Source organism: Ambystoma mexicanum, chromosome 10 (genome assembly GCF_040938575.1).
Source record: "Ambystoma mexicanum isolate Mex_15411 chromosome 10, UKY_AmexF1_1, whole genome shotgun sequence".
Classification (NCBI taxonomy): domain Eukaryota; kingdom Metazoa; phylum Chordata; class Amphibia; order Caudata; family Ambystomatidae; genus Ambystoma; species Ambystoma mexicanum.
Genome location: NC_090932.1, coordinates 1,091,228,521 through 1,091,242,420, shown reverse-complemented (window position 1 = coordinate 1,091,242,420; position 13,900 = coordinate 1,091,228,521).

Sequence of the window (13,900 nt, the reverse complement as noted above, 5' to 3'; positions counted from 1 at the left end):
CTTCATGAACCTGCCTACACCTTCTACCACTCTCCACCGCACTGGCAGGGATGATGATGTAGGACTGTTTTAATCTTCTAACTTTCCTATCTTTCCTACTATGCCTTTCTCCTGCTAATTTTCCCTTTTTCAAATACACAATCACTGCCCTCTATGGTATTCATATCATCTCTCTTTCTGTTGGCCACTTGGTCCTGTAGGTCAATTCTTCGACCACCCCTCCTAACTAATTGACTCTCTCCCTCCCGATCACCACCTCATTGTCATTGATGACTTTAACCTCCCCTCTCTCCTCTCTCTGCTGCTCTATTCACTGACATTAACTGTCTTCTCCTTAACCACTCACTCTCTTCTGTCTACTCTCTGCCCATCCTTCAAATGGAAACTCCCTCAACCTTATTCTCAGATCCTCTCAACTCTCTGCCTCTAATGTATCCACCGCTCCTTCTCCCTCTGATCACTCTATCGTCTTCGACTCAATCTCCACTCCTGCTTCATCCCCACTCTCTCATCTAATACCACGGTTACTAAGCGCATGTTTCTCTCCTCCAAACTCCCTGACTCCCTCTCTGACCTACACCACTCTCTCTCCTCCTATGATGAATTGACTTTTCTATCCACTGAATAAGCCTTCACTAACTTTAACACCACTCTTTATGCTCCCTTCGTCTCTCGGTATCATCTTTCCACATTTACTCCTAAATCCTCCCCTCCACACCATTGGATTAGACCTTTCATCTGCACCCTAAAAACAACAATGTGGAAAAAGCATTCTGCTTGGAAAAGGTCAAGAAATTACTTACATCTCAAGCTCCACCTCACTACTCCTCACCACTTGACTCTGCCACACATGACCTATATCTCTGATTTACATCTCAATCCTTACAACCTAGGTGCATCCACAAATCTCTCCACTCAATCCTCTCACCTCATAAACCCTCTCCCATCTCCTCCACTCTTTCTGCAAATGATCTTGCTCTCTACTTTGCTTTTAAAATGTCTATGATTTGCACTACCCTTGCTACTTACCTCGTATCCCCTCCTCCTGACAATTTCCCTCCACCGATCCTACCCCCCTCTCCTGTTACTATGTCTTCCTTTGTACCCACCAATCCTGATGATATTCTTGCCTTACTCCACATGGCTAACTCTTCCCATGCCCCCACTTTCTCCACACATTGTGAAGCACATAGCTCCCAGTGTTGCTCCAAATCTTACTCAATTTTCAACTCCTCTCTTGATAATGCTACATTCCCCCATCCTATAAATCAGCTGCTGTCATCCTTCTCCTTAAGAAACCTGGTCTCGATCCTAACTGTCACACCAACTTTCATCCTGCCTCTCTTCTACCACACTATTCCAAAATCCTAGAGTGAGTAGTATTCAGTTGACTCACTGAGTTCTTTGAAACTTACATGCTCCGGGACCCGCTTCAATCTGGCTTCTGACCTCTCCATTCTACCAAGACAGGTCTCCACAATGTCAGCAACTTCATCCGTTCCGCATGTCATGCGAACCGTTCATCTATTCTTATTCTTCTGAACCTCTCTGCTGCCTTCGATACTGTCGACTATTCCAACCCTCTCTCTGCATTATCTCTCCTTAGGCCTCAGAGATAAAGCCCTTGCTTAGTTTGCTTCATACCTTGCCCCTAGACACTGTCAGGTGTCCTAGATCAACCGTATCTCTCAACTCATCCCTCGTTCTGTTGGAGTTACCAAAGGGTCTGTCCTTGGCCCACTTCACTTCACTCTATGCACTTTAGCACTTGGTGCCCTGGCCTCATTTTATGGCTTCTCCTATCAACTCTTTGCTGATGACACTCAGATCTTCTTTTCCTTCTCTCCTTATCAAATGAGCTGTTGTTAACAATTTCAAACTGTCTCTCTGCCTACAAATATTGGATGTTGTTTTGCTTGCTCATGCTCGACTTCACTAAGACTGAAGTTCTCTACTTCCCAGCCAATCAGACGATCTCTTCCCTCTCCCCCACTTCTTCTCTTCTCTCCTGAAGACTTTCCTTACTCTGCTTCCACTCGTAACCTTAGTTTCATCTTAGACCCATTCTCTCTCTTCCTCTCCAAATCTGCCACTGCAGCCAGGCCAGACTCATTCTCCTCAATATCAGAAATATCTGTCATCTTCTTCCTTTCAATACTGGTAAACAGCTAATCTCCTCCTTAATCCTTTCTACATCTGACTACCATGCCAGTCTCCTCTACGGCCTCCACAACTATGCTTTTTTCACCTCGGACAAAGTTCTCAATTTTGTGATCCATACACTTTTCAAAATTTCTCACTTTACCTCTACATACTTTGCCCGTCGCCATATTGTCTGGCTATCTATGAAACACAGAGATAAGTGTAAACATTTTCTCATCATCTTCAAAACGGTTTATAGTGAATATGTCGAATGACATTTTTTCGAATGCCTTTATGTCAAAAAAAATGCTGAAAAAAATGATTTCGAATTTCTTTTTGTTTTTTTAATGGGGGGTTCCGCCCCCAACCCCCAGATTTTTTTATTTACACTTTATTTGTACTAGCTAAACTAAAAAAACATACAAATAAAAAATAAACACATTCAAAACATTTTTTTCGGCATAATTTTTTTCAACATAATGGCATTCGAAATTTTCTTTTCGACATTTTAACTGAATACCCTTCAAAACTATCCATGGGCTTGCCCCACCTTACCTGTCTGCTCATCTCACTCCCTACTCTCCCCCTCGCTCATTATGTTCATCCTCGGCTCACCTCCTTGTCACTATTCAAGCCCTCTCTGTTCTCTTTGGTTACCGCTCTCTCCTTCACCTCGCACCCCTACTCTGGAATGCTATTCCTCTCCCTCGCCCTACTACTCCAATTCTACCGCTATTTAAATCCAACCACAAAGCCCTCCTCCTTTCTGAAGAACCTTTTTCCTAGCACCCTCTGTTACTCCAACTCACTGTTTCTCAGAGGTATAGTCAGGATTGTCAAACAAGTGGAGCCTGAAGCTAATGTTGTTGGGCCCACCACCGTGACATTCTTCTCTTCCAATCGTATTGTTTTCCAACTCAAGATAACGTATACACCTACCTGGTTCCATTATAAGCATGGCGTTGTCGGCCTGGATTTTCCCTATAGAGGATATGCAGCTTCTGGTGCCCGTAATTCTTCTTTGAAAAACAAAAGTGACAGTAGCATGTATCTTGAGGTAGGGCTGCCTATCCTGAAGCTTGAAGGATATGCTAGCACTACTCACTGGGGCCTCGAGCTATGGTGAATAGCGCTGCACACTTCATTCATGCGGCATGCATCACCGCAATCATACTCATGTGCAACGTCACTTCCATCATGATATCCTCCCCTTATTATGAACATGAACCAAACAACTAGAACAGTGTAATCACAACATAATATTAATGAACAAATAATACCCTATGCACCACTGCCACACATTAGTGCCAGTTGGCGCACTAGAGGTGTTCAGTTATATGCCTGCTAATCATTTAGAACATAATCTGTGCTTTTTTTGGTTGGGCGCTAATCAGCATTTGTGGGTATCTTGAAAGTGCTTCAGTCCCATTCACTTCTTCCATTGCCCGTGACTGACACAATTATCTCCATAGTCTAACCAGTTCTCTTTTCAGTGAGACCTTTCTCTGCATCAGAGACAAACTGGCCATCTTCTTCATCACTGTCATATTCTGAGGCAGCCTGCAGGATAACTTTTATTTATTTATTTAATTTCTATATCGCTAAAGACAAAGTCCCTGAGCCATATGAGCGGTAGGAGAAGACAAAACAGGACCCGTAAAGCAGTAACCTTAACAGGAGATTGTAGCATTCAGGAAATTCATAATCATTCAAATGGGAACGTTTTCAGGTTGTTTTTAAAATGCGGGAGGCTAGAACATAGGTCGGGTGGAAGTGCATTCCATAGGAGTGCGGTCGAGGATGGGCGACTGCCCTCCTTGACTTGTGACAATTTTGACTTGGGTATCTGGAGCAAGCCAGTGTTGTCCACGTCTGTCCGTTAGCCAATTGAGCTGTGCCACCAGGTACGACGGGCTCTTACCATACAAGCAGGTGTGTGCAATGCACAGGGTGAGAAAAATAACTCTCTTTGCTATAGGCAACCAATGCAGCGATCTTCGTGCTGTTGACACGTGATTGATTTCATGTAGACCTACTACAACCCTCACTGCATTGTTTTGAGCAACTTGCAGGCAGTGTATTTCTGTTTTTCCCGCCCCAAGTAGGATACTGGCACAACAGTCCAGGCGACTTCCAATAATAGCCCTGGCTAGCGTGGCACAGCTGGATGCATCAAGGAAAGGTCTAATCTGTGGCAGAAGTTTGATGTAGTACAAGGAATTATCCACCAAACTCTTGATATGAGCCCTCATTGAAAGTTCTTGATCAAAAGTGACTCCCAAGGTTTTCACTTTCTTAAGAATTGGAGGAAGACAATCGGCGATTTTGATGGAAGAGTAGGATTTGTCCAGAAGGAGAAATTTGGGGCCTGTGCCCAGGATAACGATCTCATTTTTAGAGTTGTTTAGAGCTAGATCATTATGCAGCATCCAGAGGTGTATTTGATTGTACGTAGCATTTATGACCTTGGTGACTTTGGCATAGTCACCTGAGAGTGGAAATAGGCACAGATTATCATCAGCATAATTTGCATAACAGGTGCCTTCGTCATACAATCAGTCAAACAGGGTAAGCATGAAGATATTAAAAAGGGTGGGGGATAGACACAAGCCTTGTGGCATTTCACAGTTCAAATCAAAACATTCTGCCATAGCATCCTCGTGGAAGACCTTGGCAGTCCGGTCTGATAGAAACGAGAGCACCCAACTGACTGCTTCCTTAGAGGCGTGAGGCCCTTTCTAAGTCTGTTGGCCAAGATGTAATGATCCACTAGATCAAATTTTGCCGTAAAATCCAGGAGCATCAGTGATGTTTTACCCATATCCATGAATTGCGAGATATTGGTCTTAAGGTCGAGCAAAGTGCACTCAGTACTATGCGCACTGCGGAAACCTGACTTTTTATAGCCCAGTACGCTATGAGTAACCAGGCATATCTGTATCTGCTTATGCACAATTTTGTCCAAAATCTTCAAAAGAAAAGGGGAGTTAGTGATCGGTCGATAATTTCCTGCTATGTATGGATTCAATGAGGGCTTCTTTAAAAGGGGTGCAATCAATGCTTACTTGACATCTAAGGGAACTGACATTTCTCTGAAAGATGCATTTACAAATTTGGTGATCATAGGGGCAAGTGATTGGGTGCAGACATTGACTATTTTAGCAGGGCAGACATCACCTCTACAGCTGGACATGTTGATCTTAATTAGTATACCCTGTACCTCATCTGCAATCACCTCTGAGAATGCATCATTTTAGCTAACCTAGATTCGATGTCCCCCTTGATCAAAAAGATCTTACTAGACCTTGACCTTTTCAATTTGAATGCACCAGTCAACGTCTTTCACGCCTTTGATGTTGATGGGATAAGGGTTTTCAAAGTCTTTCAAGATTTAAAAAAGTTCTATCGTGTCTGATGCCGCTGTCTTAATCCTATTTTCAGAGGAGCACTTTTCGTGGCAGAGATAGCCTCCCTATGCTCTTTAGCAACCCAACTGTTGCTGGACCTATCATTAGTGGACAATGGGCCTCATTACGAGGAAGGCATTAGAGGATTAACGTCGCCGGTAGAGCTGCCGGTGCCATTAACCCTCTACCGCTTCATTACGAGGTCTGCTCGCGGGTCCCGCTAAGGATGTTTGGTAAAACCAGGTGTCCTTAATGGGACCCGCTAGCAGACCAGGATGCTAACAACGGGCCTGTCATTAACACTGTTGTTAGAATCCTCCCCATTCCCATTGAGCCCTATGGGGGCTCAAATGGGAATGGGGATGTACCGGGTCCGGGTCCCAAAAAGGGAATTACCCAAGTTCGGAATGACCCGGCAATTCCTCATCCCTGGAACTCGGACCCGGGACCCGGTATGGGGGTAGCCATGCCGCTAAAAGCGGCATGGCTACCTCCATACTGGTAATGGGGCCCAATGTTTTTTGCCACTTCCTCAAGGCCTTATTTTTCTTGAGTTTTAGATTTTGTATTTCTGATGAATACCAGATTTTAGATGGAGTGATCTTTTCCGGTATTAGCTTCTGGGGAGCTAGGCTGTTCACAGCTTTGGTCATCATCTTACTGTAAGCATCTGATAGATCAGCTGCTGACTTATATTGGGCCAAGTTGTTTAGGTAAGGGGCAAAGAATGGAGCTAGCACCTCAGGAGTGAGCTTTCGAAGATTGCGACAGAGAACTTTCTTCTGTGAGCTTTTGACTTTCTTAAGGTTGGAGGACAAGGGAATTTCAGAATTTAAGAAACCGTGACCTGACCATGGACATGGTTTCACTTCCAACTTCTCAAGTCCGATATCGTGGGACACTACCCATTTCTACCACCGGAGCGAGTAGATTGTAGTACATGTTGAGTAAAATCCAGATTTTTCAATGCAATCATGTTTTTTTATTGGTTATTTATAACTCGCGTAATACCCAGAGGTTTCTAAGCACGGACCCGGGGATCGAACCTTGCTTCCAAGGCGAGTGCCTTGCCCATGAGCTATCCTCCTGAGACCGTTGCCTTTGCCAGGGAGTCTGATGAGTCAAGAAAAACCAGATTGAGGTCTCCAAGCAGGACCACTTTTGATTTGGGCTTGAGAGGAGAGAAGATCGTTTCACTTAGGCTAACTACAAAGTCCAAAATGGCAACAGGCGGACGATATACGATCCATAGGTTTAGTGTAGTATTGGGATTTAATTCAATTTGAACAAATCTTAACTTCTTCCTCGGTGGAGGAGTCTATCAGAGGGAACAGTTGGAGAAACGTGAATTTCAAGTGACCATCTGGGATTCTCGTTACGTTGTCTTCATGGGGCCATTTACATTGATAACTTACCACAGTTGTGGCATGACTGCCAGACTTTGCTTTCCGGCCTTCTGTTTTTGACCAACACCCTGTCTCCCTCGCTGATCTCAATATTTAAGATATGATATGGTATTTATAACGCGCTTGCACACAAGTGTTTCTCAGCCCCACAAGACAATTGTGGGAAGGCAAAGGGTAACACTAAGCTTGTGGCCCTTTGGGTTCACAGAATAACTCTGAGTTCAAATAAGCGAACCAACTCAGGAAGATGGCAAAGTACTGTTTCATTAACAATTATCTAAAACAGGGAGTTACAACAAACATCAACGGACGTACCCTCGATTTCTCTAAACAATTTCTCTCAACGACTTTTTCATACAACATAGACTTTATACTAAAAATATGTCAGAGGTAACGTCATTCTACGTGGCAAATAATAAAAAACCTACTGGGGATCGGGATAGGCTTAAGAGGAACAACTAAGTACACATTATGTAGGAACTAGGATTGCGATTGGCAGGTGGGCATCACATGCCTACCTCAAAAACATGTCATCTTTAAAACAATTAGATATCTGGTTTCTCATTGGTCTTTAAAACTATAAGGTCCTTCGTTATATGGACCAATACAATTGGTTGGCACACGTGTGCCATGTCTGGAGCATTCGGTTCATTTGGCAGCATGTAAGCCCAGACCCAGGTGCAAGGAGATGGGCCTGACTCTACCTCCCCACCCAATTAGTCCAGCATCTCTCATCACCCAAGCCTTCTGCCATGAAGATTGTCTTTGAACTTGGCCTTGCAAAGTATCCTTGTCTGTGGGAATACATGGGAGGGCTGGCATTCACTATCGTGTTCTGGGACTCCAAGTTTGACTCCATTTTCAACCTTGGCTCACGTGAGAGGAGACCACAATTTGGTTGATTTTGCAGGTCTTAAATGCTCTAAATAAATAAAACATGGCACTCTTGGTGTCCTTTCTATGCACCTTAACAAGGGATGATTCATTCTTTGCACATTCACACCTTTCCAGAATAGATAGGTGACCTTGGCTGCTTCATTATTGACTCCAGGCCAGACAACCTCGCCATGCAGCTCCACGATTTCAGCTTATTCTTGCTGCAACACAATTCTCCCTTTCTTCTTCATGGGTCCTGGCTTACTAAAATATATGATACCAATGTCTAGCTCCTGTACAATGGCGTCTCTGCCTGCATTCTATTCACTACATATAGGCAACTTTTATGATGACTTAGTCTACTTTGCGTTTCAGTTTATGTACAATTATCGGACGCTTGATTCTCTTCAGCATTTCGTGCACATGTAATCTTCTTTTTCATATTAAAAGTTCACTTGACTCTTTACTTTGTCATTAGTTTAAGAAGGAGCCATACATCCTCTTCAGCCAATATCCTGAGACATCGTTCATTATCTCATATGATGTCACAGACTTCTTTCTTTGCTCTTTTTCATATTCCTTCAGGGAGTTCCTCCCTCAGATTATCTTGCCTTCTGGGATACATTCGATAGGGTTGTCTCAATGGGTACCTTCTTTTGAATATATGCTGCAGTATTGGCACAACTGCTGGTGTCAAACAGGACACAATCTCAGGCTTCCAACATATATGAGGTTGGGGGGTGGGATTTCCTGCAGAGGCATGCAGCTGCTCCCCTACATTCCTCACTCTGGCCGAGTCCTCGACCACCTCCTCAATTGTTTCCACATCCTGATATTTTTTCTTGAAGAAGTGCTTATTTGGTGTCCATATCTTCATCACCCCCTAAGGGTGCCGGCTGATTTGATATGTTCATCTACACTCCAGGTCATGTAGTTACATTGCCCATTTGGGGTACAATAGACCCATCGTCCCATGTACTTCTTATGATTCTTTGGATACAGGAACTTCATTCCCTCTGGAGCTACAATGCTACAATGCTAGCCTCTATCTATTTTATGACAGCTGCATCAGTCAGCTCCTTGGCATTAGGTTCAGGTTTGACATTGATCATGATCTTCATTCCTACCACCTTTTTTGACGTTTTCTTGCATTGGTCAATCGCTATCCTGATTACACAGAATCCGAACATCACCAACACTAATATTACTCCAAGAATTTTGAATATATTTGCCAACCACTGTGGAATCCACGAGAACAGGGAGGCAAACCAACTGTCATCTTCAATGTCATCTGTCTCATCTTCCATCTTTTTATGCTGTTCTGTCAACAACTTTGTGGCCTCTGTCAAAGTCCCATGTTGTTCATCATGAGAAAGTGTGAATGTGCAACATGACAGCCCAATTTTGGCACAAACTCCTCCTTCCATTGCTGTGATCATGGGCCTCATTACAACCCTGGCGTTAAGGGGCTAACGGCGCCGTAAAAGGCTGCGGCGCCGTTAAACCCTTAACGCTCGATTTTGCAGGCGTTAAAGTCCAACCCGCTAAGGGACCTTGGTGCTAATTACGGCACCGTAATTTACGGTGCTGTAATTAGCGCCTTCCCCATTCCCATTGAGCCCTCTGGGCCAAAAATGGGAATGGGGAAGGGGCCATGGTGAATGGGGATTTACCGCCCCGCCAACCTTGGAATGGGGCGGTAAATCCGCCATCCACCATGGCGGAATCCGGCATGGACCATGGTGCTAATAGCACCATGGTCCAACGCCAGGGTTGTAATGAGGCCCCATATCTAGGACATATAGTTTCTGGAGGGTCATCAATCTTATGGCCCTCAGCTATTCCTTAATAGCGTTAAATCCCTTTATGGTAGCATTGATTGTCTGCTCCCATCTGGTGATCTGTAGCCACTTGTCGTTTGCTACTGTATGGATCCCAGGCATGAATATAGTGGTCAATATTGTGGCAATCTTGCTGAACAACCGGTGTTCCTCAGGAATAGAGACATATGCTGTTATTGATTTGGCTGAGAAATAATGTTCTCTTTTTGTCTGACGGAGAAGTTCAAGTGATCTTCTTTTTCTCAAATGGGCATCCACTTTTGGAAATTGACCAATGTTCAGGGCACTTTGAGGAATCACTAATGCTGGAACATGGATGAGCACCAAAGAACATACTCCGCCCCAATCCTTGGGCAACCTCATGTAAGCTCTAGATCCACAAGCCCAATATCGGTCCATAAGGATGGCGGTCCCTTTCCCATCCTAGGAAGGTCAATTGTGGTTTTGCATTCTTTGTTCTATCCCACGTGATTCCGTGTCATCAGTAGCACAGTGTCGCATTACCCAATGGGATTACAACTACTGGGCCTGATTCGTCTTCTACCCATGTCAGTAGTGTGGAGTGTTTGTCCCATGACTTTAAACACCCATTATTCACCTTCTGCACCTTTGTACGTAATCTGTTTTCAGCAGATGAGCTGCACAGGACATCATTCCTTCTTCCCATCCCTTCTTGAAATTCACTCGTCCACAGGTCAATAATTAAGTTTGTTCCCAACATCCAGGTGATCTGGCTATTTCTTTCACATCAGTGCAAGTCCTTCTCTTAATTTCTTCAATGATTACTTTATCCTGTCCTGCAGCAGGATACACAAGCATCTTGCTCTTCCATCCAGGCTCATTTTTCATTTATAGCGTTTTGATATAGTCATCCTGGTATGGAAATTACCATTTAAATCTCCATCGCAAGGTCGGCCAGCTTCCTTGGAGTTGTCCTTGAGTTGTGCATGTTGCAAGATGACTGAGACACTTTGCATCATGCTCTGGAGACTCATTGGCAATGAAAGTTTGTACTGTATTCATGCCATAGGGTAGAGGTCTTCAAACTGTGGGGCGCGCCTGCCCAGGGGGGTGTGGCCGCATCCCAAGGGTGTGAGGGGGGGCGCGAGAGCCCAGCATGAAATGCTAAAACATTTTTAAAAATACTTTTTTTCCCTTTGTTTTTTAGATTGGCGGAAATGGGCAGGGACTGGTCCATAAAACCGTCTCAGGCACCAATGAAAAAGGGGGTGTTTTCAGTTAAAATGTAAGCAAATTGTGATATTTAAAGATTAATTCTGCAAAAATTGGGAAAACTACTAGCTGCATAGTGAAGTAACTCATCAAACTGGTCCACATTGGCCAGAAAAGTTGCCCATTTTGACTGGGCTACACAAAATGTTTGCATTTTTGGTACGGGTATTGCCCTATTGCCCTATAGGCCAGTCCAAGCCTGGCGGCTCATCCATGATGGGTGAGGGAGCATCCACCCAGTGCCTCCCCTCACCCATTATGAAACACTGAGCACTCCCTCAGATGCATTTTCCAGTTGTGGGAGTTCTCCTGGGCTGACTGACCTGTCAAAGGGAAACATTGTTTCCCAGCCGCACATGCTCACTGAGCCATGCAAGGCTGGGGGCATTTTGCTACGCCAGCCTTGCATAGCTCATTGGAAATTCTGGCTGGGGCACTGCATGTCTGTATGTGGGAGGGGGAGCCCCTGCGCCTCCTCGCACATACGGACAGAGCAGCTTGAAGTATTTCTGCACCCACACGCAGGCCCTTGCAAAAGGTACATTTATGTTCATTTATTTTTTATTTAAATATGTCTATGGATGCGTGTATGCTTGTGTTATGAGTGAGTGTATGGTGATGGGTGCTTGTATGAATGATAGAGTGATTGCTGTGTGAATGTGTGTGTGTTTGTTTTGGTCCTTTGAGCTGATTTTGATGAGTGGGGTGCAGAGGGGGAAGAAGGGTTGTACAACAAAAGCATTTTGAAAATGCCATTGTTGAAACAATCCCCGTACCCTCCTGCCAAAAGCCGCTCTCCTGAGATGCTGTGCAGCCCAGGGGACAGGGACGTTTCTTTTACCTAACTATCTATCATAGATTTCCAGCCAAAAATACCATGCTTTCCCCTTTGTCCCGCCTTTACCAATTACAAACTGTTTGGCTTTTTACCCATTTTTTAAAGTATGCTCTAAAATGAAACATTTGAACCCATTATTTAAAAAATATTCATGGAGGAAACCCCCCCGAATACCCCTTGATTGGTTCGGGCTCCCTCAATGTGCTCGGTCACTATGGCATTTTTGTGGGAAATATTTATGCCCCTCCACTTAAAAAATTCACCAGCTCCCACTGGCACTCAGACTGTGTTCAGAACGGGGTGGGGGAGCCCAGCGACTGTGATGGGGGATAGGCAGGAGCACTGGGATAGTGGTGGGAGCTGGGTGGGGAGAGCCCAGGGTCTGTGATGGGGTGGGGAGAGCCCAGGGACTGGGTAGGAGTGGGATGCGGGAGCCCAGCGACTGTGATGGGAGCAGGTGGGGGATCCCGGGGACTATACTTGGAGTAGGGTGCAGTGACAGCACGCAATAGTTCATAGCCATTTATACATACTGTCCATTTGGCATTTTTGGGTGGGTGCAGCATAGCCAAATCCTGCTCAGTGGGGCCCGGGCCAAACATTTTTGAAGACCCCTGGCATAGGGGATGAGAGAGCAGACGTAGCAACTCTCCTTAGAGGTTTTCTTCCCCACTTTTCTCATGTGTTTTTCTCATGTGTTGGTACCACATGTTATTCCCCAGTTGAGGTGTGGTATTTAGATTGGTATTTATCCCTTCACTATCTTTCTCTGCACCTCTTTTGTGTCTCCCAAAATCTGTATAGAAATCATAGAGTAGGTCAAAAGTCGTTTTCACAGTAGGGAGAACCATAGGGACTTCTCCTTCAGCAGACATATTAAGATGATAGAGACTGTGGAAGATGAGGAACAGAAAGACAACAAGAACAATCATGCAAGCGTATATTATACATACAAATCTGGGCATTCATCTCTAACGCCACCCTACTACTTGTTGAATTTGTTCTTGCTCTATCACCATGCCACTCTCTTCATTATTCATTTTTAATACAATCATCAAGTTTCTTTATATTTGCAACTGTAAAATGTGTTAAATTATAGCAATAAGGAGTCTTCTTATCACTGCACCATTTTTCTGATCCTGCAAGAAAGTGTGAATATTAACGTCTCTTTTAACAAAAGCAGGGTACGACTGAAGTATAAACACAAAGACAGCAAGAACAAGCCAATGAATGTCACTGTCGGCAGGTACAATACGTTTGATCACTTAAAACAGATATTCTCCACAAAATGAATCTGGATACTGATCTTGTTTCCAATTTCTGATCAAGAACTGACGTTTAAGCATAACTCTGATGCATTATTTTCTGCTTCAATATGTATTTCTAAAAGTTCATTTCAAAATTCCTGGAATTCTCTGCAAGTCTTTTCACTCTCTGCTAGAATATCTATAAGGGGTGTCTTATTGAATTGCAATCCAAATAAAGTATGTATTAATCATTGTCATTTTATCATCCTTCTTCTTGGTCATCAATCGGGTTTGCACACGCTGAAATTCTTCTTCTTCTCTTGCTTCTGGATCAGCAACGGTGGGAGGGAAGGTCTCGCCTTTATACATCTTCACATCACCCAGGTGCAGCCAAGCTCTTCTTCCTTGTACCTTGGCAGCAGAAGGGGACACTTCTTCGATAATAAAAGGGCCATGAAAAACGAGGCTCATGCCACTTCTTGGTAAACATTTTAATTAGCACTAGGTCCCAACATATAACTTTGGTGATGGTAATAGTTTGCTTGGACTGGTTGCCGAATGATCTTCTGCTGTGTTCTTGGACTGACCCCTCTGGCGCTTGACTTGATCTGAAATGAAAGAAATACTAGAGGTCATACATGTCAAATAATCATGCATCTCATCACCTAATGTTTTAACTATGTTCTGGGAATCACTTCTACTCCTAGATGGAGGTCTAAGGGGAATTCTCATTCTACGCCCTGTAACTAGCTTGTGTGGGGTGAGGTGGTGGTCTGATCCTGGCTGATTCCGAAGGGCATATAAGGCTAGGGGTAGCCAATGCAGCCATCCCTTTTTCAAGGTCAATTCGATCTTGGCAACCCTTTCCTTGAGGAGGCCGTTGAGTCTCTCATATATTCCGTTTGCTTGC